Source organism: Salvia splendens, chromosome 17, assembly GCF_004379255.2.
Source record: "Salvia splendens isolate huo1 chromosome 17, SspV2, whole genome shotgun sequence".
Classification (NCBI taxonomy): Eukaryota; Viridiplantae; Streptophyta; class Magnoliopsida; order Lamiales; family Lamiaceae; genus Salvia; species Salvia splendens.
The window spans coordinates 12,613,798-12,639,147 of record NC_056048.1 but is presented as its reverse complement, the minus strand read 5'-3'; positions in this window follow the sequence as shown (position 1 = coordinate 12,639,147).

Here is a 25,350-nt window from a genome sequence, read left to right as displayed (position 1 = left end):
AAACTCTTCTGGGCTGATGCTATTTCAAGACGAAATTATCATATGTTTGGAGATGTAATTTCATTTGATTCAACATACAACACTAACAGGTATATTACTTTTGTTGCTAAAAGACATAAAATGATACTTTTTTTCTGATACAATGATACTTTTTGCTGATACAATGACACTTTTTGCCGATACTATTATATTTCAGTGTATACAATGATACTTTTTTGCTGATAAAATGATATTTATTGCTGATAAACTGATACTTTTCTATATGCATGAAAATATAACTCATTTTTATGTTATGTTTTGAAGGTATTGCATGATTTTTGCTCCATTCACTGGAAAAGATAACCATTCCAGAGCAGTTACATTTGGAGCTGGATTGTTATCAAGTGAAGGTAGAGACTCATATTCTTGGTTGTTTGGCTGTTTTGTTCGATGCATGGGGGTTGCACCCAAAATGATTATCACTGATCAAGATTGGGGGATGAAACTTGCTGTTCAACAAGTACTTTTACAAACAAGGCACCGATGGTGCATGTGGCATATCATGGTTAAGGTGTCAGATAAGTTGCCAAAATCCCTGCTTGGTAGTGAAGATTTCAAAAAGGAGTTTAATGCATGTGTTTGGTCTGATTTGTTAGAGCCTGATGAGTTTGATATTATACGGAATGATATTATGGAACGGTATGGATTAGAAGACGTACACTGGTTTGGATCGATGTTTGAAGATAGAGAATTCTGGGTTCCTACTTATTTTCGAGATTTTCCCATGGGGTCGCTTCTTAGGACTACATCGATGTCTAAATCAGAGAATAGCTTCTTTAAAAACTACACAAAGCCTCGTGCAAATCTTGTACAGTTCTTGAATTTCTTTAACTGTGCTGTGGGAGATCAAAGGAATGCCAATTCATGATTGAACTACTTGGATTACTCAACTATTCCTGATTTGTCAACCCAATTGCCTATTGAGAAGCATGCATCTACAATCTACACTGATTCTATTTTCAAGCATGTACAACAGGAAATAAGTAAGGTATGTGAGATTGTTTCTATAACTATAGAGGATAACATCAAGATGCATAAGGTCAAGGACCAATATGGTAGAATATGGGATGTTAAGTATGATTGTAAGCAAGTCACATTCTACTGTAGCTGCAAGAAGTTTTCCAGAATTAGTTTGTTATGTAGTCATATATTTTGTTTGTTGAAGAATAAGTCTGCTAATCTCATTCCTGAGAAATATTTTGGTCGAAGGTGGTTGAAGAGCTCTTTACTAAAGGCAGCCCATGGTCTACCATTTGTAGAGCAACTACCATTTGAACGTGAGCTCCAATTTTAACTTTATTTGTAAAAACTCTATTTTTCAGTCATTGAAATGATAGTATTTATTGTAATAATGTTATCTTTTACCTTGCAGATTTGGATGAAAAGCAGGAAGTTAAGAAAAAGTTGTTCTCCAACTTTTATCGATTAGTCCAAATGTCTGAGGGAAGTATGGATCATCTGTCTTTGTTATGTGCTGGTCTTGATGATTTGGAAGAGAATATATTTGGAAATTGTGCAACACCTTCAGTCATTGAAAAGAAAAAGATGGTTGAGAATTTTTATGGAATGGCAGTACCTGATGAAATTGATGTACATCCTCAAGATGTTGTTCGTACCAAAGGATCGGCTAGTGACAGGGTATCAAAGAGGAAGAGTGCAATAAGGAAAGCAAATAAGCCAAAACGACGGTGTGGTAAATGTCATGAGATGGTTCATCATGATTCAAGAAATTGTGGTAGAGTCAATGAGAAGACAGATTGAAGCCATTTTATATAAAATGATACTTTTAGCCGATACAATGATAGATATTTTTGGTGTATAGATCATAGGTTTACTGTATAATATGATAGTTTTGCCGGATAGAATGATACTCTGAGTTGATAAAATGATAAATGTTACTCGCAGCAGATAAAATGATAATTCTAACCTATAAAATGATACTTGCAGCCGATAAAATGATATTTCTGATTGATAGAATGATACCTTTAATTGATAAAATGAAACTTTATACTGATAAAATGATAATCTAACCTTATAAAATGATATATAAGCTGAAGAAATGGCATATAAGCTGATAAAAACACATAAAAATGATAAAATGATAGTTTTGCCGGATAGAATGATACCTTAAGTTGATAAAATGATACTTTCATCCGATAAAATGATAATTTCAGCCGATAAAATGATAGATACTTTTGGTGTTTAAATCATAGGTTTACTGTATAATATGATAGTTTTGCCGGATAGAATGATACTCTGAGTTGACAAAATCATAGTTTTGCCGGATAAAATGACAAAATGATACTTGCAGCCGATAAAATGATATTTCTGACCGATAGAATGATACTTTGAGTTGATAAAATGATACTTTTGTTTATAAATGTTAGATTTACTGCATAAAATGATAGTTTTGACTGATAGAATGATACTTTGAGCCGATAAAATGATATTTCTGTTTATAAAATATATAAGGGCAAAATTGTGATTTCGTTTTTAAATTGTTGCGTCGATAGAAAACGTGAACTAGACGCTAAATTTAATTTCACTGACACTAAAACCCTTCGAATCGCTTCCAAACCCTTCTAATCGCTTCCAAACTCTCCCAACAGCATCAAACCAATCGGTGTTATTCAGCTCGCATTCCATTCCTTCCTTCGCATACACAATGTATGTTCCTCCGCAAGCTGTGTACCTGTACTTCGGCTGCTGGACCATGGAGCTCGATGAGATTGTACTAAACACGATCAACAAGCTGAAAATGGAGACCCAGTGGAAGTTCGATGTTTTTCCAGATTGGTATTATGAGAAGGCGCAGCACGCAGTGCAGACTAAAACCAACACCACGCTGACGAACGTGGACATCAAACTACGTCTCGACTTCCTGAAGAAGAGGTACACCACATTCAATGCGGTAACGAAGAACAAAGGCGCATCATATGACGTGGAGGCTAAGGTGGTGCGGGCGTCTGATATGATCTGGGAGGCAATTCTAAACGTAAGTATGCTCCTATATGGTTTTTAATGTATGCGTGCAACTCTTGAGCAAAGTTACTTGTGTAGAAAACTCCATTTGCGGCAACTTACTACCACCGAGATTATCCCCACTTCACGCTGTTGGAATGCTTGTACGAAATGGAGGACGACAACGGGGAGCGAGAAGTTGAAATCATCGTGCTTTCTGAAACGGAGGAGATCTCTACTGATGAACCGTCGTGTTACGAGGTTAGTGGCTTCGAAGCAGAGGTGAACTCTGCTCCTTACACACGTGGTCATGACCAATACTAGGGGTGTTCGGTTGGCTTCGAAGCAGAGGTGGACAAAAATCCATAGTATTGTAATAGGTAGAGCATCGTGTTTTGGTTTGCTATACGGAGAAGCTCTTCCGCCTTGTGCATGCTCTGTTTATGAACTAAAAATATGTATATTAGTTAATGTTGGTGTTCTGTTTATGAATTTAAAATATGTATATTAGGTGATGTTTATGTATTCATGACTGCAGATGCTCAGTTATAGCTAAAGCAGCATACCCCCACATTTGATCTACTGCGTCGTGTTTAAATGATATATAAGCTGAAGAAATGGCATATAAGCTGATAAAAAGACATAAAAATGATAAAATGATAGTTTTATCGGATATAATAATACTTGAAGTTGATAAAATGATACTTTCAGACGATTAAATGATAATTTCAGCCGATATAATGATAAATACTTTTTGCTTATAAATGTTAGGTTTACTATATAAAATGATAGTCTTTCCGGATAGAATGATACTCTGAGTTTATAAAATTATAAATGTTACTCGCAGTAGATAAAATCATATATCTAACCTATAAAATGACAAAATGATACTTGCAGCCAATAAAATGATATTTCTGACTGATAGAATGATACTTTGAGTCATAAAATGAGACTTTTGTTTATAAATGTTAGATTTAATGCATAAAATGGTAGTTTTGACTGATAGAATGATACTCTGAGTTGATAAAATCATACTTTTGCCGATAGAATGATACTCTGAGTTGACAAAATCATAGTTTTGCCGGATAAAATGACAAAATGCAGCCGATAAAATGATTTTTCTGATTGATAGAATGATACTTTGAGTTGATAAAATGATACTTTTGTTTATAAATGTTAGATTTACTGTATAAAATGATAGTTTTGACTGATAGAATGATACTCTGAGTTGATAAAATGATACTTTTACCGATAGAATGATACTCTGAGTTGACAAAATCATAGTTTGCCGGATAAAATGACAAAAATGATATTGCAGCCGATAAAATGATATTTCTGACTGATAGAATGATACTTTGAGTTGATAAAATGATACTTTCGTTTATAAATGTTAGATTTACTGCATAAAATGATAGTTTTGACTGATAGAATAATACTCTGAGCCGATAAAATGATATTACTGTTTATAAAATATATAAGGGAAAAATTGTCATTTTGTTTTTAAATTGTTGCGTCGATAGGAAACGTGAAATAGACGCTAAATTTAATTTCTCTGACACTCAAACCCTTCGAATCGCTTCCAAACCCTTGTAATCGCTTCCAAACTCTCTGATCGCATTCAAACCGTAGTTTCTTCAGTTTCGAAGGTAAATCCAACCAAATTCTGTAATATGACGTCGGAAAAAGCTCAAGGATCATCGAAGGAAGGTTGGATGAAGTTTTTTACTTATTTAACTTTTGTTTTTCCACGATTTTATCATTTTGCCTGCGATTATACTTTTTTTATATTCTATATTTTTTTAGTGTAGATTTATAGTTACTTGGTTTTGTATCATCAATACATTCCTTGTTCCGTATCCTAACTCAGCGGTTTTTAGATTCTAAATCAGCGGTTTATTTGAAGAAGTATCATTATTTAGTATCTCAGTGAATAATTTTGAGATATATTAAGTGTGTATTCATGAATTTGACCACTTTTTTGTATGTCTTCCAGCCTCAAAGCGTGGGAGGTCACAAACCAACGATGATGAAGAAATGCGTGCCAGAAAGAAACAGGATAAAGGAAAGAGTGTTATAGATATTAGTTATAAAGTTCCTTCGTGTGATGAAATTAAAAGTTCAACCGAAATAGTAGTTTACAATCCATATATGGTAAGTGTTAAGCAATGATATATCTCATCCATTCACCAACACTTTTAACAAACATGAAGTGAATTATATGTCTTATATAGTGAAGTTTTCATATCATTCTTGCCCTGACAGGCAACTGCTAGGATTGAACAAATGGAGAGGATGGTCAAGGCCAAAACCAAGTTTATCTTGAAAGAGTCACAAATCTTTTTGTGGATTATGACAACATATGAATCGAATGAGTAAGATTTATATTATAGGTCTGATTTAGAAGAAAAATATACAAAAGATGTGCTAACACACACACATATTTGAACAGGGACGCTATAGTGTATGATGATGATGTTGTAACGGTAATAAAAAGAGAATTCTGTTCACTATTGCCTCGGACGCTAGTAGAAGTGGGTGTTATGCATGGGCTTCTTATTTGAATAATATGGAAGAATGCAGGGTTCCATATTCACCAAGGCGCCTCTTTTTCACCACATACCCAGCCGTAAGAATAACATAAATTTTTAAAAATAAATTGCATGGTATATGTTCATTATAAAGTATGACTATATATATGCATGTCTATCTTCTTCATCAGCAGCAGCATCAGGAAGTTTTTAGTGTGTTAAACAATTTATGTCATTATATAAAGTCAAAATATCATTTTATTCCCTGAAACTATCATTTTATCCCCTGAAACCATCATTTTTATCAAGTGCAACTATAATTATATCAAGTGTAACTAGTAAGTTTATCATTTTACCCGCTGAAACTATCATTTTATTCCCAGAACCTATCATTTTCAATTATTTCCATCCAGATTTGACTTGTCTCATCTTTCAGATGTATACAATTGTTGACCGGCCTTATGGGGTCGACCTCATGACTCTCTTTAATAGATTCTCTAACAATGTACAAGCTGAGGTTGAACAAATTACGTATTTCAAATGGGACGATGTAGATTTGGTAAAAACTGAACACAATTGATTCTTTGTTATATTACTAATTGTTTTTATTCTGAAATTATTATTATTATCCATGTAGGTGTTCTTTCCAATATGTTTTGTAGAACATTACTATACCTTATGCTTCAGATTTAGTACTAAAAGCATAGTGGTGATTGACAATTCGAAGAATGGTGACGATGAGAAAGTATCAATCAAATATCATAGCATACCTCATAATTTGGTAAGTATACATTATATTCATAGTGAAGTATAGCACTCTTTATTGTGGACTGTATCTGATATTCATAATCATATATTGCAGCAACAGTTTTTTTGTCATTTTTTTGAGAAAAATGGGGTATCACAACCAAAGCAAATCAACACAGTATGCGAGGATAGTTAGGCTCAAAATGCCTTGGAGAACAACATCAAATGTAGAAGATTGTGGAGTTTTTTTTATGCGACATTTGGAATGTTATTATGGCGAGCATGAACAAGATTGGGATTGTGGATTAACTGCAACAAGCAAGGGAACACTCCAAAGACTGAGAGCAAAGTATTGCAGTGCATTATTATCGTCGAAAATAAACCATGAGTCATTGGGTAACTTGTCACAAGCATCAAAGCATTATGAAGAATATGGGAAAACAAATAACACAGATGTGGAAAAAATGATTATAAATTTCAAGCGTTGATAAACTATTGTAGAAAACTCATTTTTGACTGATCATATGTTTGGTGGCTCTGTAGAATTCTGTAGGATGACGTCGAATCAGACGAGATTTGGATGATGTTCTTCCCTTCTTGTCCAAAGGCAGTTCTTGAGATAACCTCTTAACCTTATAAAATGATAGGTTTATTGCATAAAATGATAGTTTTGACTGATGGAATGATACTCTGAGTTGATAAAATGATACTTTTATTGATATGTTGGTATTTACATTCTTGGTATTTATAAATGTTAGGTTTACTATATAAAATGACAGAAGATAAAATCATATTTCTAACCTATAAAATGATAAAATGATACTTGCAGCCGATTAATTGATACTTCTGACTGATAGAATGATACTTTAAGTTGATAAAATGATACTTTTAAAGGATTGAACTTTTGATAAATCCAAATTTTTAAAGGATTGAACTATCATTTTATACCTAACATAAAATGATAGTTTTGACTGATAGAATGATACTCTGAGCCGATAAAATGATATTTCTGTTTATAAAATATATAAGGGCAAAATTGTCATTTCTTTTTCAAATTGGCGCGTCAATAGAAAACGTGAACTAGATGCTAAATTTGATTTCTCTGACACTCAAACCCTTCGAATTACTTCCAAACCCTCCGAATCGCTTCCAAACTCTCCGATCGCATTCAAACCATAGTTTCTTCAGTTTCGAAGACAAATCCATCCAAATTTTGTAATATGACGTCGGAAAACGCTCAAGCATCATTGAAGAAAGGTTCGATGTAGTTTTTTACTTATTTCACTTTTCTTTTTGGTGGATTTTGTCATTTTGCCTGCGATTCTCCTTTTTTTTAGATTCTAATATGACAGAATGATGAAATTACTTCGAATTTACTTCATACTTGGTTTTGAATAATCAATACATACTTGTTCTATATCCTAACTCAGCTGTTTTTAGATTCTAAACAGCGGTTTATTGGAAGAAGTTTATCAGTGTCTATAGCAAATGTGTGACCATAGCGGCAAAACTCATATTGATAAAGCGAATAGTTGAGATCTGTTAGTTTATCAGTATCTGCAGCCATATCCTAACCTCATGACCTTATTTTAAAGAGAATAGTTGAGATCTGTTGGTTTTAAAAAAATGTATGCAGCAGTAATGCAGATTCGAACAAGTTTATATGAGTACTGATTTTGTGAGAAGTGTTTTGTTCTAACCTCCTGACCTTAAGTGACAAGTTTTTGCTCTCTCTCCTGTTTTGAAGTCATTGAAATTTACGATATGATAGTTTCAGAAGGTAAAATGATACTTTGACCTTATATAATGACATAAATCATTTAACACGCTGAAATCCTTTGTGTATTAGGAAACAACATTCCTGATGCTGTTGGTGATGATGATGCTAGACTCTTATTGATGATTTCAGAAGGTAAAATGATAAATCTTTTGTGTATTAATGATAAATCTCTAAATTGAAAATGATAGTTTCAGGGGATAAAATTATAGTTGCACTTGATAAAATGATGGTTTCAGGGGATAAAATGATAGTTTCAGGGAATAAAATGATAGGTTCAGTGATAAAATGATACTTTTACATCATAAAATGATAGTTTTCAAATGATAAAATGATACTTTTCATATAATAATGATAGTTTCTGGAAATAAAATGATAGTTTCAGTTGGTAAAATAAAAAACTTACTAGTTGCACTTGATAAAATTTATAGTTGAACTTCATAATTTGATGGTTTCAGGGGATAAAATGTTAGTTTCACTAGATAAAATGATACTTTTACTTTATATAATGACTTAAATCGTTTCACACACTGAATCTTTTGTGTATTAGGAACAAACATTCCTGATGCTGGTGCTGATCATGATGATAGACAAGTAGTGGTGGCTTCAGAAGGTAAAACGATAAATCTTTTGTTTATTAATGATAAATCTCTACATTGAAAATGATAGTTTCAGAAGGTAAAATGATAGTTGCACTTTATAAAATGATAGTTTCAGGGGATAAAATGATTGTTTCAGGGGATAAAATGATAAACTTACTAGTTGCACTTGATAAAATGATACTTTCAGGGGGTAAAGTTATAGTTTCTGTCGATAAAATGATACTTTAACTTAATATAATGACATATACTGTTTAACACACTGAAATCTGTTGTGTATTAGGTGATGCTGCTGCTGCTGATGAGGACAGAATATTGGCTGATGAAATAGAAACTATAAAAAATAGCAAGAAAATAAAAAATGATGATGCAAGTAAGAAGATGGTAGCTGCAAAGAAGGGGAAGAAAATAGTTCTTCAAGAAGGGGAAGAAGGGGAAGCCATTGACTCACAGTCCTTGGCAGGAAGAAGGAATACCGATTTCTTCGTTAACATGCTCGAAACTCTAAATAAGAATCAAAAAAGAGTTGTTAGAGAGATTGGGTTTGGGGCACTCCTACACTTCAAAATAAGAAGTTTCCCAAGGCTTATTATCTTCTTTACAACTTCGACCATAATAGTTGTTCAATTAAATTGAATAGCGGGGAATCATTATTTTTAGATGATGAAGATGTGTATATTACTCTTGGGTTCCCTACTGGACATTTACCTATGAATAGGAACAAATTTCAGAAAAATATCCACCTTAAAAGTGAAATTGCTAGATTCTGTAAAGGTGGAGAAAAAAAAATGGTTCCAGAGTATGTTGTAGGACAGATGATGAAAGACGAAGAAGGTGGTGTGTGGTTCAAAAGGAATTTTATGATTCTGGTGGAGTATGCCTTGATCAACACCCCTGCTGATGGAAATCTGAGCCCACAAGTTTTTGATTACATAGCTGATGTGGAGATGATCAAAGAATACAATTGGTGTGGCTATGTCATATCCAAATTGCTAGAAACACAAAAGAGATGGAGAAATAACCCAAGAAAGATATTTACAGGACCGGCTATCTTTGTGGTGGTAAGAATATATTTTTTTTCCATTGTCTATGAATCTATTTACAGAAAAACTAATATTTATTTTTTGTTAATGTAGGCCTGTTACGTGGACAGAATTGTGTTTCAAAGAAAAATGGTGCCAAGATGCTATCCAACAGTTAAGGGTTGGACTGCCGAACTGCTCAAAGAAAGGCAAAGAGCAGAAATGAGTGCTTCACAGTTTGGTCTCGGTCATAAGTATGACCGATATAAAAAGCAACCAAATGAAGAGAACGATGAGGTTCAATCTGAATGTGAAGATGATGTACCTGAAGTTGTAAGATCATTGGAGATGGATGATCAGGACAAAGAGGGGACAACCAGTGGAAGTCAGGAAAAGACTTTCATAGATCAATGGAAGGAGGCTGCCAGGGAGTGTAGAGCCTCAATTTCGAAAATCCTTGATGTCCTTCACGGAGCCCCAGATGAAATCAGGAAACTAAATAGCGTTAAGATTATCTGCGACACAACAAGAACTGCAATGGGCATAAGAGAGGAAGGTATGCAGAGTGTTGCAGAAAGTCAGAACTCTCGGTCAAATGCTATGAACAATGATGATATTGATGATCCTGAATGGATTGATATCATGATTGAGCTTACTAAAGCTGCTGAGAGGACTTATATACTGAAAATAGGGATGAGTTCCCTACATTCACTCTGATACCCGAAGATGACCAGACTCCTGATGAGAATCTAAATTTTAATCGGGAGAAGGATATGGAGAAGGAAAAACTTCCAGAGGCTCAACAAGAGAAGGAAAAAGTTCCAGAGAAAGAAGTTGAATTGTCTCTCGATGATGAATTTGAGGTATCTTTTAAAAATGATAGTTTAAGTACATAAAATGATTGTTTATATGGTTAAGATGATATAGGTTTGATGATGTTTTTTGGTGCTCTGTTTTATTTGAAAAATAATACTTTTGCATCATAAAATGATAGTTTCAAATGATAAAATGATACTTTTGCATAAAATGATAAAATGATAGTTTCTGTGGAATAAAATGACAGTTTCAGTGATAAAATGAAATTTTTGTTTCATAATGATAGCTTTAGATTTTTGGCTGATAAATGATACTTTTGCTGATAATTTGAGTTCCGTTGGGTAAAATAATATCCCTTATGTCAATAACAATTTATATTTTTGAATGAAAGGACCAAATAGCATGTGCCATAATATCCACTGTCTTGGAGGATATACATGGTCAAACCGGAGATGATGAAGCTTTAAGAGACAGAGAAGATGTTTTGAAAAAGACCAAAGGGAAGAAGAAGGTTTCCAAAGAACCTGAAGGTGAAAAGGAGAAAGTGCCCAGAACAACAAAGAAAATTGTTGAAGCACTGTGCTCTCCCTTCAATGTCAGGGCAGTAAGTTTAAAAGGAAAACTTAATAAAGACGAGAAGGAAATTATGTACTGGTTGATGACATATGAAGAAGACGAACTGTAAGTTTTGAATTGCATAATTATATTCTTATTAAATTCTTTTAACTAACATTAAATATGATTTTGAAATCAGCTATGATACGGTTTATGAGAACAACATGATCAGCATGTTTAAGATTGACTTCCACACCCTTGTTCCACGTACCTACATCAGTATCAACATTATAGATGCATGGGCTGTGTACCTCAACATCAATGAAAAATTCAAATCAAATGCATCTCCGAGTCGTCTTTTCATCAGCACCGAACCTACGGTACAGTAAACATGTAAATAAGTAATAGCGTTACATTAAAAGTTAAATTTATTTACAAAAATGTAAACATGACAGCGATTCAATGTTGCCGCGAAAAAAACTGATTGGACTGAAGCCAATGCTTTTGAAAAATTCTCCACATCTTTAAATGAATTTGTGTCAAAGATTGAAGGTTTCAAATGAGAAAAATATGACCTGGTAAGTCATAATGAGATATACATTACAGAACAACTTACCTATATTATTGAAAATGACATTTTATATAATGTTTTGAAAATTAGATATTCTTTTCGATATGGGCGCACGGTCATTTTTATGTCATGTGCTTCAATCTCAAAATGCAATTGCTGGAAGTGATTGACAATTCTCTGGTTACTAAAGAGGTGACAAAGCAGAAATATGGAGCTGCACCAACTACACTGGTATGTTTAGTTAAATGCATTCAATATCATTTAGTACCAAACATAATATCATTTTTAATCAACATCATGTATGTTTTGTCTTATTTGAATAGAAAAAATTCTTCCGAATTTATCTCGGAAATGGTGTTAATCCAACAATGGAGAGTATTGTCAACATGACAAAAACCAGACACATGACTCTACCATGGCAGAACAATACAAATAAAGTCGACTGTGGAGTTTATGTTATGCGCCACATGGAGACTTACATGGGTGGTCGTAACTGGATTTCAGGTTTAACGAAGAATGGCACAGAGGCTTTCATAAAACTTCGTGCCAAATATTCTGAAGCATTGCTTGTAGGAGAAACTAACAAGAGGGCTTTAGAGACATGTACAAAGATACAGGAGAAGTTTCAGAATGATAGGAAAAAGGGGGAAATCAATGTTGAAAAGATGATAAGAGAGTTTGAACCTCGTAAAGATGATAGTAATTTGTAAGACATTTTGTCATGTTAAACTATCATTTTATCACCTTATATGTCATTTCTTCAGCTTATATATCTTTTTATAAGGTTACTGTAATTTTATCCGCTTAGGAAATCATTTTATCAGTTTAAAGTGTCAGCTTATGTAGTTTCAGTGGGTAAAATAATAGTTGCACTTGATAAAATGATGGTTTCAGGGTATAAAATGATAGTTTTAGGGGATAAAATGATAGTTTCACAAGGTAAAATGATAGTTGCACTTGATAAAATGATACTTTTGGCTTATAATGATAGTTTCGTCATTTTTTAGGTCGAGGTATCATTTTATCGGCTGTGAAATTAAACTATCATTCTATCCGGTAAAAACTATCATTCTATCCGGCAAAACTATCATTCTATCCGCCAAAGGTATCATTTTATCAACTAAAGTATCATTCTATCTGCTGTGAGTATCATTTTATCAGTCAAGAGTATCATTTTATCAACTCATAGTATCATTCTATCCGGCAAAACTATCATTCTATCCATTAAACCTATCATTTTATCATTTTATCATTTTACGTGATATTTGGCAAAATTCAGAGTATCATTTTATCAATCAAGAGTATCATTCTATCCGGCAAAACTATCATTCTATGCAATAAACCTAACATAATCGGCACAATACATAATATACAAACCTACAAAGCAGTAAACGTATCATTTTATCAACTCAGAGTATCATTTTTATAAGGTTTCTGTCATTTTTTCCGCTTAGATTATCATTTTATCAGGTAAAAGTATCATTTTATTAAACAAAAATGTCATTTTATACACCAAAAATACCTATCATTCTATCGGCTGAAAGTATCATTTTACCCGCCAAAACTATCATTCTATCGGCTGAAAGTATCATTCTATCCGGCAAAACTATCATTTTATGCAGTAAACCTAACATTTATAAGATAAAAGTATCATTTTATCAACTCAGAGTATCATTCTATCCGGAAAAACTATCATTCTATGCAATAAACCTAACATATATCATTTTATCAGTCAGTCAAAAGTATCATTTTATCAACTCAGAGTATCATTCTATCCGGCAAAATTATCATTCTATGCAATAAACCTAACATAATCGGCACAATACATAATATACAAACCTACAAAGCAGTAAACGTATCATTTTATCAACTCAGAGTATCATATTTATAAGGTTTCTGTCATTTTATCCGCTTAGATTATCATTTTATCAGGTAAAAGTATCATTTTATTAAACAAAAATGTCATTTTATACACCAAAAATACCTATCATTCTATCGGCTGAAAGTATCATTCTACCCGCCAAAACTATCATTCTATCGGCTGAAAGTATCATTCTATCCGGCAAAACTATCATTTTATGCAGTAAACCTAACATTTATAAGCTAAAAGTATCATTTTATCAACTCAGAGTATCATTCTATCCGGAAAAACTATCATTCTATGCAATAAACCTAACATATATCATTTTATCATTTTATCAGTCAGTCAAAAGTATCATTTTATCAACTCAGAGTATCATTCTATCCGGCAAAACTATCATTCTATGCAATAAACCTGTCATTTTATCATTTTACGTGATATTTGGCAAAATTCAGAGTATCATTTTATCAATCAAGAGTATCATTTTATCAACTCAGAGTATCATTCTATCCGGCAAAACTATCATTCTATGCAATAAACCTAACATATATCATTTTATCATTTTACGTGATATTTGGCGAAATTCAGAAATTAAATGAGCGAAATGACATATTTACCCCTCCGCCTTTTTTTATGAAGTTGAGTATCATTCTATCCGGCAAGACTATCATTCTATGCAATAAACCTAACATATATCATTTTATCATTTTACGTGATATTTGGCGAAATTCAGAAATTAAATGAGGGAAATGACATATTTACCCCTCCGCCTTTTTTTATGAAGTAAATCTAACTTTGAATCTCAGCCACAAGATTAGAAATATGTGCGGTCCAGATTTGGTTATAGGGTTATTACGAGATTTAGAGGTTATCATATGATCACAACTATATATATATATATATATATATATATATATATATATATATATATATATAGGGTTTTGATCCATGTAAAACCATTCTTAATACAAAAATGCAGAACCAAGCATACAAAAGTCATTTTTAGGTCATTGTAAGCTTATTTTTACGTCATTATAGTAAGAATGACATGAAATGATCTTAACATGACCTCAAACCCAAAGTTTATAATATGACATAAAACTGCTTTACAATGACCCTCCGTGTTTTTGTTTAATTATTGACCATTGGATTGTCAATTCTCATGGTCAGGATTTGGTCTGGATTTTGTATTGAGATCAAGTTTTGTATTGATCATTTTCCTATATATATATATATATATATATATATATATATATATGGGAGCGTTATTCTCCTTTTCACATCTTAGATCATTTTTCCTTCTTAATATTACGCGTTAGATCTAAGGCATCAACGGATCAGATTGATTCTATAAAACTGGTTCCGTGTTGCATTATAGAAGGTGGTTGTATGCATTACAGGGTTATTATTGACATTTGACGGAAAAGTAACTGCCACATTTTGGTATCTGCGAATAATGCACCACATGGTCACGAGTAATGCATATAATTGACTATATAATGCACAATATGTGAACTGCAATGCATACGAATAAGATGTACCATGTTATGATGTTTGGACACACGTTTTTTGTTTCCCATAAGGGTTTAATAAGCTTAGGGGCTAGGGTATAGTACGTAGACACGTATGTAATCTTCACATGGTAACGAGTAATGGATATAATTGACTATATAATGCACAATTTGTGAACTGCAATGCATACGAACAAGATGTGTTGTGTTATGATGTTTGACACACGTTTCTTGTTTCCCCTAAGGGTTTAATAAGCTTAGGGGCTAGGGTATAGTACGTACGCATTAATAACAAATTATAAAACGATACGAATAATTCACCAAATTGTCACGAGTAATGGATGTTATTAACTATATAATGCACAATATGTGAACTGCAATGCATACGAATAAGATGTACCATGTTATGATGTTTGACACACGTTTCTTGTTTCCCCTAAGGGTTTAATAAGCTTAGGGGCTAGGGTATAGTACGTAGACATTACTAACAAATTGTTGTTATTGGAATATACGTATGTGCATTATTTGGTTTAGGTAGTGCATTATGTAGCTGTTAATTGTCATTATCTCAGTATATTATGCATTATTAGAGGTATTGTGTATATGGGTTAATCAACGGATTGAAGATTACATACGTGCATTTAGTAATGTCTACGTACTATACCCTAGCCCCTAAACTTATTAAACCCTTAGGGGAAACAGGAAACGTGTGTCAAACATCATAACATGGTACATCTTATTCGTATGCATTGCAGTTCACATATTGTGCATTATATAGTTAATAACATCCATTACTCGTGACAATTTGGTGAATTATTCGTATCGTTTTATAATTTGTTATTAATGCGTACGTACTATACCCTAGCCCCTAAGCTTATTAAAGCCTTAGGGGAAACAAGAAACGTGTGTCAAACATCATAACACAGCACATCTTGTTCGTATGCATTGCAGTTCACAAATTGTGCATTATATAGTCAATTATATCCATTACTCGTTACCATGTGAAGATTACATACATATCTACGTACTATACCCTAGCCCCTAAGCTTATTAAACCCTTAGGGGAAACAAGAAACGTGTGTCAAACATCATAACACAGCACATCTTGTTCGTATGCATTGCAGTTCACATATTGTGCATTATATAGGCAATTATATGCATTACTCGTGACCATGTGGTGCATTATTCGTAACGGTTTCCAGCCATTATTAGATTACTATTGTACCCTCATAATGCACAAAATAGGACAAATAATGCAACACGGGATTAATTACCCAATGTTGATCTTGACCGTCCATTTATCTAATCTAATGGCTGATATTAAGAAGGAAAAAGGAGGAAATATAGGGTCATGATTCTATGGCAAACACCTCTTAACCATATAACTAGAGAACAAATAATAGCCACAAGATCAAAAAAATCAAGGGCTAATATTAATTTTCGAATTTAATGAGATATTAGCTCCCTCAATCACAAATTTACTCCATAATAACAAGTCAGGGGTATTATTGTCATTGCAGACCGAATTAAATCCAAAATCATGTTAGGTGCAAAATTGAATTCATTGAGAAATTCATTGAGAAACAGCGATGAGAGGGAAGGCGAGTACGAGGATGAGGCTGCGGAGGAGGCGGCCGACCTCGATCGCCACGAGCATGAAGTAAGGGAAGGAGGAGCGGGAGATCAGGAGCGTTCCGTCGAGATCCGCCGCGATTGAGTGGCGGTTCGAGCTGTAGGTGGTGGAGCCGTAGACGATGGAGGTGCAGTCGGCGTAGACGGTGGCGGCTCTCTCGATGAAGCTGATCGGCGTCAGAGACCTTGAATTGAGCGGACTTGGCTTCAGCTGATCCATTTGATTTTGGTTTCTGCGAAAGCTGTGTACAAATTAGTTTTTAATTAATATCGTAATAGTATTGTTGATACGCTTAACCATATTGTAATTGAAGTCACTTTAGCTATTCATAAAAAAACATGAAAAACATAAAAAAACACCAGGTGCGAAGAAGCGAAAATCTGCCAAGAAGAAGAAGGAATATCAAATTCATTCTAACAATCACTTTTGTAAACAAGAGTGAAGTAAAATCACAATAAGAGTGATGTGTTTTGTAAAGAAGAGTGAAGTAAAATCACAATAAGAGTGATGTGTTTTGTAAACAAAAGTGAAGTAAAATCAGAATAAGAGTGATGTGTTTTGTTAACAAGAGTGAAGTAAAATCAGAATAAGAGTGATGTGTTTTGTTAACAAGAGTGAAGTAAAATCACAATAAGAGTGATATGTTTTGTAAACAAGAGTGAAGTAAAATCAGAATAAGAGTGATGTGTTTTGTAAACAAGAGTGAAGTAAAATCAGAATAAGAGTGATGTGTTTTGTTAACAAGAGTGAAGTAAAATCAGAATAAGAGTGATGTATTTTGTTAACAAGAGTGAAGTAAAATCACAATAAGAGTGATGTGTTTTGTTAACAAGAGTGAAGTAAAATCATTCGAATAGTGATGTGTTTTGTAAACAAGAGTGAAGTAAAATCATTCGAATAGTGATGTGTTTTGTAAACAAAAGTGAAGTAAAATCATGCTAAGAGTGATGTGTTTTGTAAACAAGAGTGAAGTAAAATCAGAATAAGAGTGATGTGTTTTGTTAACAAGAGTGAAGTAAAATCAGAATAAGAGTGATGTGTTTTGTTAACAAGAGTGAAGTAAAATGAGAATAAGAGTGATGTGTTTTGTAAACAAGAGTGAAGTAAAATCAGAATAAGAGTGATGTGTTTTGTTAACAAGAGTGAAGTAAAATCAGAATAAAAGTGATGTGTTTTGTTAACAAAATCACAATAAGAGTGATGTGTTTTGGTAACAAGAGTGAAGTAAAATCACAATAAGAGTGATGTGTTTTGTAAACAAGAGTGAAGTAAAATCAGAATAAGAGTGATGTGTTTTGTAAACAAGAGTGAAGTGTTTTCTGAACAAGAGTGAAGTGTTTTGTGAACAAGAGTGAAGTAAAATCAGAAAAAGAGTGATGTGTTTTGTGAACAAGAGTAAAGTAAAATCAGAATAAGAGTGATGTGTTTTGTGAACAAGAGTGAAGTGTTTTCTGAACAAGAGTGAAGTGTTTTGTGAACAAGAGTGAAGTAAAATCAGAATAAGAGTGATGTGTTTTGTGAACAAGAGTGAAGTAAAATCAGAATAAGAGTGATGTGTTTTGTGAACAAGAGTGAAGTGTTTTCTGAACAAGAGTGAAGTAAAATCAGAATAAGAGTGATGTGTTTTGTGAACAAGAGTGAAGTAAAATCAGAATAAGAGTGATGTGTTTTGTGAACAAGAGTGAAGTGTTTTCTGAACAAGAGTGAAGTGTTTTGTGAACAAGAGTGGAGTAAAATCAGAATAAGAGTGATGTGTTTTGTGAACAAGAGTGAAGTAAAATCAGAATAAGAGTGATGTGTTTTGTAAACAAGAGTGAAGTAAAATTAGAATAAAAGTGATGTATTTTGTAAACAATAGTGAAGTAAAATCAGAGTAAGAATGATGTGTTTTGTGAACAAGAGTGAAGCTTGGTTTTTCTTTCTTTCTTTTAAATAATAATTCTTTTATATTATATAAATAAATCTGTAGAAATCATTTAATCTAAATTGAAGTAATCACAATTCACATATAATAATTGATTGCCTTCATTTTATACATAATCAAAACTAATGCAAATAAACTCGAATGCCTCAAACTCAGGGCAATCAAAACTCACTGCCTTTTGTGAATTTTATGAATCAACTTTAAACTAAGCAAAAAAAAACATCATCTCCTCATCATCGCCCGCCCTAATTTCCAGCATCTCCGCATCGAGATCGGCCAGCAAATTCGTTACAAATCCACAGAATTCGAACTCCACGCCTATTGTTTAGCTAACTGCGCCAATTTCCACCCTACCGCTGCAAGGCATCGCAGTTATCGGGCACCGGCGAGTGCCACGGCGACCGCGGAACTGGCGACGGCGTTGCTGCTGATGATGCATCAAAATCCGCAACTCCTCCTCCAGGCTGCTCCGGAGCTCCCTCTCTAGCTCCACGTTTCTCTGCCGAAGCGCCTCCGACGCATCACGGTGGCGGTCAGAGATCGGCACACGGTGGCGGTCAGATTGTGGAGTAATTTGATCGCAGATTTGCATGTTTTGATCGCAGATTTAAATTAAGAAAGCAATTTCCAAAATTACCCTCAGCATATTTTCTATAATTAAAATAAATAATATTTGTTCCATTAAGATGTGTGGCTGAGATTTATTCTCTAGTTATACACTTAAAATTAGTTATACATTGATCACTACTATATATATATATATATATATATATATATATATATATATATATATATATATATATATATATATATATATACTTAGTACTTGTCTATTTGATATTCCACTGATTGAGAAGGAATTAGGCATGTGTTCGAAAACTGAACTGAGATAAAACGGATAAAACACAAGTTTCTATTAACTGAAATCAAAGTCTTACAAACACGCACATAAAAATGCAAACCAACTGCAGTACTCTCATTATTCCATTTCCAAAGAGGTTCTAAGTCCGGCCGCTGACTTGAATCCCTTCCTGCGCCGTGCTCTTGATCGTCTCGCCGGCTTGCTTCGTCTTCTCCCCTACATACATCGTCCCTTCCTGCACGCGCAGCTTCGCATAAGGACTTAATAAAAAAAATATTATAAAAGGACTTATTGAAACAAAATACATTGCATGATACCTAGGTGCAATCTCATTCATTCATGTTCAATATCGCAGTACTCCTTTAGCTATACTCCATTAGCTTTACTTTTGCTATAGTGTATACTTGTAGTTGATTTTAGTGCTAATAAAAAGTGCATTAGCTTCCTTAAATTCGATTGACATAATCCTATCTTAAAAGAGTATAATAATTTATCTTGCGATTGTTAGAAATAATGGAATAAAATTCCCGAGTCATGTATAGGTGATGCTCTAATTATTACAATCAAATGAAGATAACAACAAAAGGCAGAATCAAAATTACAATGGAAATAATAAAACAAACCAAACTATAAGTCAAGTCAAGGAAAACCTTCTTTCCGCAAGACAAATCACGTCACGGCTAATGCTCTCCGATTGGCGTACTGGCCCCAAAGATAAAAACGACTTCCTCCTAACGTATAGAAACACCTCAGAATCACTAGGCATTGTCAAACTTGATAGAGCTCCGATAATCAAGCAATATAATACTTTCAAATGCACACTAAAATGTAGAGAGCTAGAAAAAGATAGAAAATACTTTTGCTGATGTTTCTCTACAATTCCATGTATTTTATAAATACAGAATTAGGAATGAAAGGTCATGAAATTAAAACACCGTAAACTACATTATTAAGGCAATGATTGTTAAAAAAAAAGGTGAAAAGTCAAAAAGCTTCCCATGAACATCCTCCACTACTCATGTCATTTATTCTCACGAGGGTGATATATGATGAATGGGGGTGGATCGTGCAACTTGTTGGACAAATTTAAAATATAGCACTACTATTATTTATGATTAAACGAATGCATTTTAGTTTAAGAGCGTCATAAGAAAAAGTAGTTAAATGAAGCCAGTAATTGGAGATTATAACTTAGTTGTGGAGAAACAAATGTTCAAAATTGATGCCATGCCCACATGATATTTATATACTCTCTTTTTTAACTCCATATTTTTTTGTCCATTATTACTCGTTACTAATTTTCTTTTGAACTCCATATTTTATTTATATACTCTCTTTTTTAACTCCATATTTTTTTGGTCCACTATTACTGGTCACTAGTTTTCTTTTGAACTCCATCTTTTTTTGGTCCGTTATTACTGGTCACTAGTTTTCTTTTGAACTCCATATTTTTTTGGTCCATTATTACTGGTCACTAATTTTTTTTTGGTCCATTATTACTGGTCACTAGTTTTCTTTTGAACTCCATATTTTTTTGGTCCATTATTACTGGTCACTAATTTTCTTTTGAATCCGTTAGACAATACCTGTCATACTTAATTTTTTACTCCCTCCGTCTCACACTACTCGCACGTTTCCTTTTCGGTACGGAGATTAAGGAATGAGTGCATAGCAAAGTCAAATATTACGGCTGTAGGTGAAAATTTTTACTAAAAATGAAAAGAGTGCAAATAACTTGGGACGCCCAAAAAGGAAATAAGTGCAAGTAGTCCGGGACGGAGGGAGTATTATTTTAATAATAAATCTCATATTCCATTAACTTTATCTCATTCAAATTTTATTATAATTTTATCCCACTCAAATTTCATTATAAATAAAATAACACTCAAATTTTATTATAAATAAAATAAAATATGAATCACGTTTCATTTTAACTTTTTATTAACTTTTCGAACGAGGCTTTTAATTTACAAGTGTTAAAATCTTAACTTTCCTTTACATTTTTTTAAATCCTTTACATTTTTGCTTTTAATTTACAATTGTTAAAATCTTAACTTTCCTTTACATTTTTTAAAATCTCTGAACAAAATCAATCTTACTTTTCGAACGAGGCTTTTAATTTACAATTTTTAAAATCCTAACTTTTCTTTGCATTTTCTAAACATTTTTTAAAATCCGAACAAAATCAATCTTACTTTTCGAACGAGGCTTTTAATTTACAATTTTTAAAATCCTAACTTTTCTTTGCATTTTCTAAAATCCGATCAAAATCAACACATTTCACAATTTTTTTCCACCGAACTTCTTTTACTACACTTCTTTTACATTTATTGCGTCTCTTATTACACAATGTATTGTGTAACTAGAGGTCTCCAAACCGAACCGGCCCGGACGAACCGTCACCGGCGGTTCCGAACCGGAACCGGAATCGTCGGCGGCGGTTCGAGCCGGGACCGGAACCGCCCGAACCGCCGGGCCGGTTCAGGTTCACAAAAATTGAAGAACCGTAACCGGCGGTTCCGAACCGCCGGTCTCGCCGGTTCGGCGGTTCCCGACACCTCCCGACACCTTTTCAGGCCTACTTCCTAGCCTTTTCAGAAACCGCTCCCCCGGCCGCCGGTTTGGTCAGAAACCGTTGACGGAAACCGCCGGTTTCGGCCGAAAAACCGCCGTTTCCGGCGGAAAACCGGCGGTTCCAACGGTAATTTCAAAAATTTGAATTTTTAAAATCGACGAAAACCGCCGGTTTCCACCGAAAACCGGCCGTTCCGGCGGAAAACCGGCGGTTCGACTGTTTTTTCAAATTTTTTTTTAATCACAATTTTCCCTATAAATACCCCCCTCCTCTTCATTTCTACTCACCTCATTCTTGTGTTAATAAGAATTTCTCTCTCAATCTCAATTTCTCTATTCTCCATCCTCATTCTCTCAAGTTGTTTACGTTATTTGCGCTCATACTTTACTCTCACGTTGTTCACGTTATCATCTTCATGACTTTCAATTTCCATAAATATTTATATCATGTCTTCATATCGTCGTGGTGGTGATCGGGGCAAGGGAATTGCCCAAGATCAAAGTCAAAGTGATACTCGTCGTCGACGTGCCCCTTCTAGAGCACAAGTTGCGGAGGAGGTGGGAAGGCTAGCCGCTCTTCGAGCTCAAGTAAGTTATAAGATGTTTTAATTTTTTGTTAATTCATTTTTATTAAATTCATAATTTCATTTTTTATGTGTTTTATTTTTGTGTTAGTATTTTTACTTAGTTGTATAATTTTCGTAGGAGGAAGAAGATCGAAATGCGGCCTTGTTACTTGCCCTCGGCGACGACGACCCACAAGGGGGGCATTCACATTCGGCTTCGCGTTTCGAGTACGATGTGAATCTATCGTCGGACGAAGGCGATGATGGATCGCATCAATTCCCCCCTTCTAGCACCGGGCAAATTGGCGACAATGATGAGGAGGAAGCCGATCCTCCTCCTTCCGCAGGACGACAAAAGAAAAAGATGCCTCCCAAGTTGAAATCCGAGATTTTCAACAAACATTTCAAGAAGGTCCCGGTGTTAATTCCAAATCCTAATGATCCGACCACTACCATGGAGACGGGTGAGTTCAAAGCATATTGCAACTATTGCGATAAAGTCTATCCATTTGTTATCGGTGGGGGATATGGTACTCTCCATCGCCATTTGAAGTCAAAACACCCCGTGGAATATGGGCATACTAAGTCCCAAAGCCAAATAAACTTCCCCGCCGGCTCATCGTCTCAAACAGGTACGCCGCTATTTAAATATGATCCGAAAAATGTTACCGATACTATGGTGAGATGGGCGGCAATGAAACATTTGCCGTTCAATTTTTTTATTGACAAAAAATATGAAGTTACTATGCAAACCGCTTTTAATGTTGCTACAAAGAGAATTCCCCCCTCTACTGCTCAAAGATCTAACAACCGTCAGTTTTTTGACAAAAAACGAGAGGTTGGAAAATTCCTCTCCACCTTGGGGCACAAAGTTAATATTTGCTCCGATGTGTGGACGGATTCTTTCCAACGAAATTCTTACATGGGAATTTCATGTCATTTTATAGACAATAGTTGGTCTTTAAATAAACGTTTAATTGGTTTTAGACAATTTCTTTCCCCACACACCGCACAAGCAATTGCATCTTTAATTATTCAAGTTTTGAATGAGTATGAGTTATGCAATAAGATATTTTCGGTTGGTTTTGATAACGCAACCGCTAACACCGCAAGTATATCCGATTTAATTGCGGCTTGCTCCCCGGTGATAAGTGGTAAGTATTTTCACCAACGTTGTATTTGTCATATTTTAAACTTATGTGTACAAGATGCTTTGTCTTTGTGGCAAAGACATATTCAACCTATTACTACAACTGTATCCTTGATCCACTGTAAGCCTCAAATTGGCAAGGCGTGGAAGAAGTATTGTCATTCGAAGAAAATAAGGTACACAACTTTTACTTTAGACGTGTCTACTAGATGGAACTCCACATATGATATGTTGCAATCTACATTGGAGCATATAGAATATTTTGTTGATTTTTATAGAACTTACCCTGTTGATGATTTACATCTAACATCTTCTTGTTGGGATCAAAGCATGAGCTTGTTTAAGTTATTCAAAGGTTTTCGAAATGCCACTATTGAGTTATCGGGTGTGTATTATTGCACATCCGTTCGTGTTTTAGAACATTGCATGATCATATCACTTGGTTTTAAAACTGCAATGAAAAATTCCACATACAATCTTGAGTTAATGTGTGTTTTATATTATATGGTTGAAAAATGGCTCAAGTATTTCAACGAGATCCCCACGGTTTTTTTGCTTGCAAAAGTTTTGGATCCAAAGTGGAAACTAGTTGGTACTTTCAAAATTTTAGAATTTTATTACAACAATTTGGCTTCTACTGATCTTGAACCACTCCGAGCTTTGCAAACTGACGAGGACGACGACAACTACATAAACCTAGCCCAAACAATCCAAACAAACATCCCCCACCTCCCAAGCCTCCAAAGAAGTTTTGAGTTCGACTTGCGGGCTCTCTTTCACGATTACGAAGCCAAGTACAACCGTACCCACCACGCGAGACCTAGATCCCCCCGTCAAACACATAACTTTGGCTTCTTCCAAGTTGATGACCCCGACGCCCAATCCCAATTGGCGGACCTATACGGCTTCAGCAGCGGAGGAAGGACGGCAAATTCGACAAGTGAGTTAGACTTATATTTTGACTCACACTTTTCATTCAATGAGGAAGAAGGAGGTCCCGTTCCCCAACAAATCGACGTCCTAGATTGGTGGGGATCACACGAGAAAGATTTTCCCATCCTTGCATCAATGGCCAAGGAGATCTTTTCGGTTCCGGCTTCCACTGTCGCCGTCGAGTCCGCCTTTAGTGTTGGAGGCAACGTCTTGGACGACCGAAGAAGTAGACTCACCGGGCAAAACATGGAAGCCACCATATTACTTGATGATTGGTGTTTCGCTGAAATTAGAGACCAAGAACCGAATTGGGACAATCAAGTAGTACAACCCGACCGAGACTACTTCCTCGACGAAGAAGAGTAGGCGCCAATTCTTCCGATCAAGCCAAATAGGTAAGCAAGGTAAGAGAACTACGTGGACTTTGATTCCAAAATGCAATTGAGCATTGAGGATACGTAGGCATCCCAACTTAAATATCAACTTAAATTTTAAATTTAAGTTTAAATTTAAGTTGAGCTCAAGTCCTTTTCCTTTATTTCTTTTTTCTCCCCTTTGTTTCGAATATGTAATTTTGTAAATTGTAATCAAGACTTTAAGTCTTTTGTAATTTAGAATTTTAAAGTTGTAATTTCTAATTTTTACGTTGTAATTTGTAAATTTTAAGTTGTAATTTGTATCAATAAAATTGCATTTGTACGTCGCTTTATTCTAATTTTAT